This window comes from Somniosus microcephalus, unplaced genomic scaffold (assembly GCF_052327205.1).
Source record: "Somniosus microcephalus isolate GS21.2 unplaced genomic scaffold, FLI_Smic_1.0 unresolved_chr1, whole genome shotgun sequence".
Classification (NCBI taxonomy): Eukaryota; Metazoa; Chordata; class Chondrichthyes; order Squaliformes; family Somniosidae; genus Somniosus; species Somniosus microcephalus.
Genome location: NW_028225179.1, coordinates 51,090,254 through 51,093,796, shown reverse-complemented (window position 1 = coordinate 51,093,796; position 3,543 = coordinate 51,090,254). Strand labels below are relative to the sequence as shown.

General features: G+C 44.2%; 1 non-coding gene across 1 annotated transcript; it reads right to left on the bottom strand.

Moving 5' to 3' along the window:
* Positions 1–3,179: 3,179 nt before the first annotated feature.
* trnat-cgu (transfer RNA threonine (anticodon CGU)) lies at positions 3,180–3,251 on the bottom strand. The gene has a single exon. It is a non-coding gene; the product is annotated as a tRNA-Thr (tRNA).
* Positions 3,252–3,543: the final 292 nt, after the last annotated feature.

Sequence of the window (3,543 nt, the reverse complement as noted above, 5' to 3'; positions counted from 1 at the left end):
TCAAACCCTTCTTCAAAACTGGAAAGAAAAGATAAAAGATCGAAGGCAGGGCTGCGATTGGACAAAAGAAGTGAAAGAAACAAAGTAGTAAAAGAGACAATGAAAGGTATTAGAAGCTAGACGAGATGGTGATAGGCTGAGATTAGGTGTAAAGTGTACTGGCAGGGCAAGAGCTAGCTGCCAGGTGTGAGAGAGAAGCAAAAGGAAAGGTGGGGGGGGCGGTTGGAAAGGAGTGGAAAAATTACAAGAAAAATGTAATAGGGGTCGAGGTTATGATCTGAAATTGTTGAACTCGATATTGAGTCTGGAAGGCTGCAAAGTGCCTAATCGGAAGATGAGGTGCTGTTCCTCGAGTTTACGTTGAGCTTCCGTGGAACAATACATTCAACTTCCAGAAAAAACTCGTTGATAGAAAATGTCGACCGGAGAGATTGCCTTTGATTCGAAATATTTGCACTGACCCTCTCACCCAAAGCGCTTGAGATTCACCTGGATTGATTTGAAAACTTCCCTTTTATCTTCCCAAATGTTTCATAGTGAATTCAAGGTCAAAATTCGAGAGTAAAGTGAGGGCTTGTCCGAGATTTGAACCCGGGACTTTTTGCATATTTCACACTGATTAACCCGAAGCGAGAATCATACCCCTAGACCAACGAGCCGCTGGTGAAAATAATTACACTTACAGTTTTTCCATTATCAAGCCATGTGTTGGCCGTTCTTGACAAGCAAAGCACTTGAGACCGAGACAGCTCTGACATTGCCTTCTCTACCTGTCTTCTGAAGCGCCGCAATGCTCCACTCAGACATTTAATGAGCTGTTCGGATGGTAATGTACATTCGATGCAAAGTGTCTGAAAGGATCATAGATACGTACCTCCTTTAGGCTCCAGAATTTATGCAATTATTTTCGCAAAGACTCTTAATAGCCTCGCGCCCTTGTCTCTGGCCACCTCTGGCGGAAGGTCAAACTCCCCGCAGAAACAATGCTGCCCGAGCCGTCATCGCGGGATTCTTTCATTTTGCGGTTTCTAAACAGGACAGTAACACAAATCTGTTTCCTTCTTTGACCCTGTGATTCGCAATTCTGCGGGTATGAGAGAGAGAGAGAGAGAGTGAGCGAGAGGGACAAAGAGAGAGTCAGAGAGAGGGAAGGAGGAAAATGGAGAGACAGAGAGAGAGAGAGAGAGAGCGAGAGGGACAGACCGGGAGAGCCAGAGAAAGGGAAGGAGGAAAAGGGAGAGACAGAGAGAGAGCGAGAGGGAGAGGGACAGACCGGGAGAGAGATATAGACATCCTTGTCAACCTATTTAATTGCTAGCCCCTGCAGTTTGTAAAGATGATCAACGGAAGGACGTGTATTTTATCGCTTTGCCTGACTTCAGAACGTCCCAACGCGCTTTAACGCCAATTGTGTTAGAACTTGGTGTTCCCGCCCTGGACTTGGGAAACTACAGCAAATTCGCAGCAGCTTCTACCTCTCTTTTCCTCTCTCTCTCTCTCTCTCTCTATTTCTCTCTCTCTATTTCTCTCTCCCTCTCTCTCGCTCTCTGTCTGTTTGTTTCTCTCTCTTTCTCTGTCTGAATCTCTATCAGACGGTTTCCCTCCTTCTTTATAACTGAACAGCGACATGCATTCGCAGCCTGTTCCGGGGTGAGTTACTATGGGGAATCACTGGAACCACAGGCTCGTTGTAAGGTCTCCTCCTTAGATTGGTTCCCCAGAGAGAGAGGCTGACGTGCGCAATGTGGAAACGGTGAATAATGGCATCTTCATTCTTAGTTATTTCTAACATTTTATAATGTTCTATTTGAGATGCTGTGCACTCCAATGACTCGCTATCTCTGCGCCTGTTTCTTCATTTCTCCCTCTCTGTGTAACTCTCTATCTGTTCCTCTTTCTCTGTCTCTCTCTCTCTGTCCCTATTTCTGCCTCGTATTCTGTTTCTCTCCCTGCTGTCTCGCTCTCTCTCTCTCTCTCGCTATCTTTCTATCTGACACAGATTCATTCCCTGTCTGTGTGCCTGACTCTCCATCTCTTTTCTCTATCTGTCCATCTCTGCGTGTGTGTGTGCAGCTGTGTTTGGATATGTGGGTGTGGGTCTCTGTACACATGAAAAGGATTAGACCATTCAGCCCCTCTAACATGTTCCACAATTCAAATCGGTCATGGCTGATCTGTATCTTAACTCCATTGTTGCCGAAACCTTTAATAACCTTGCCTAACAACAATCTATCGATCTCTGTTTTGAAATTTCTCTGCTTTCACTTCTCATTCTGTCTATTTGAATTGCTCCGCAGGTCAGGAAGTTTTTGCAGGGAGAGGTTTTAGATGCTCAGTCTGGAAGGAAGTTTAGAGTGGTGTTCCCCAGGGGTCGATCGTAGGACCGCTACTCTTTTTGATGAAGATTAATGAACTTGGGTATAGAGGGCATAATTTCAAATTTTGCAAATAATACGAAAGACGGTAATGTGGTGAACAGTGAAGACGATAGTAACAGACTACAGGAGGACATATACAGACTGGTTAAATGGGCAGACACGTGACAGATGAAATTTAAAGCAGAGAAGTGTGAAGTGACATATTTTGGTCGGAAGAATGAGGAGAGGCAAAATTAATTAAATGGTACAATTTTAACGTGAACAATGATTTACTTTAATCGGCTCCCTCTGGAGATCACTGGCCCCGAAACTGGTCAGAAAGCTCTCCTCTGCATATTATTAAGCGCCTCTAAATGGTACAATTTTAAAGTGGATGCAAGAACAGGGAGACATGGGGTGTGCGTACACAGATCTGTGAGCTGTCAGGACACGTTGAGAAGGCTGTTAAAAAGCACGTGGGATCCTTGGCTTTATTAATAGAGTTCAAAAGCAAGGAAGTTATGCTAAAGCTTTTAAAACACTGGTCAGGCCTCAGCTGGAGTATTGTCTTCAATTCTGGTCACCACGCTTTAGGAAGAAAGTCAAGGCCTTGGAGAGACTACAGAATAAATTTACTAGAATGGTACCAGGGGTGAGGGACTTCATTTATGTGAAGAGACTGGAGCAGCTGGGATTTTTCTCTTTAGCGTAGAGAATGCAAGAAGAGATTTGATAGTAATGTTCAAAATTATGAACGATTTTGATAGAGTTCATCGGGAGAAAAGTTTAAAAAAGTCATTAACGAGGTGATAAAACCTCACGAGGCACGGATGGGGGTCGAACCCATGATTTTCGGTTTACGAGACCGACGCCTTACCACTTGGCCACCGCGCCGTCAGTGATACCCTGACTAGCGAATTCTGAATCGTTTCAATTACGTTAAAATAGCACAGGCACAAATGGACTAAAATAAAGCAGGATAGTGGAGCACGCAACGGACCCGCCTCATTTGCATGAATACTTTCATAAAACCTTTCACAGAAACATTGAATCATACATCACAGAAGGAGGCCATTTGGCCCATCGTGCTCTTGAAATCGCTATCCAATTAGTCCCAGCTCTTTCCCCATAACCTGCAAATATTTCCTCTTCAGTTATTTATCCAATTCCCTTTTCAAAGTTACTA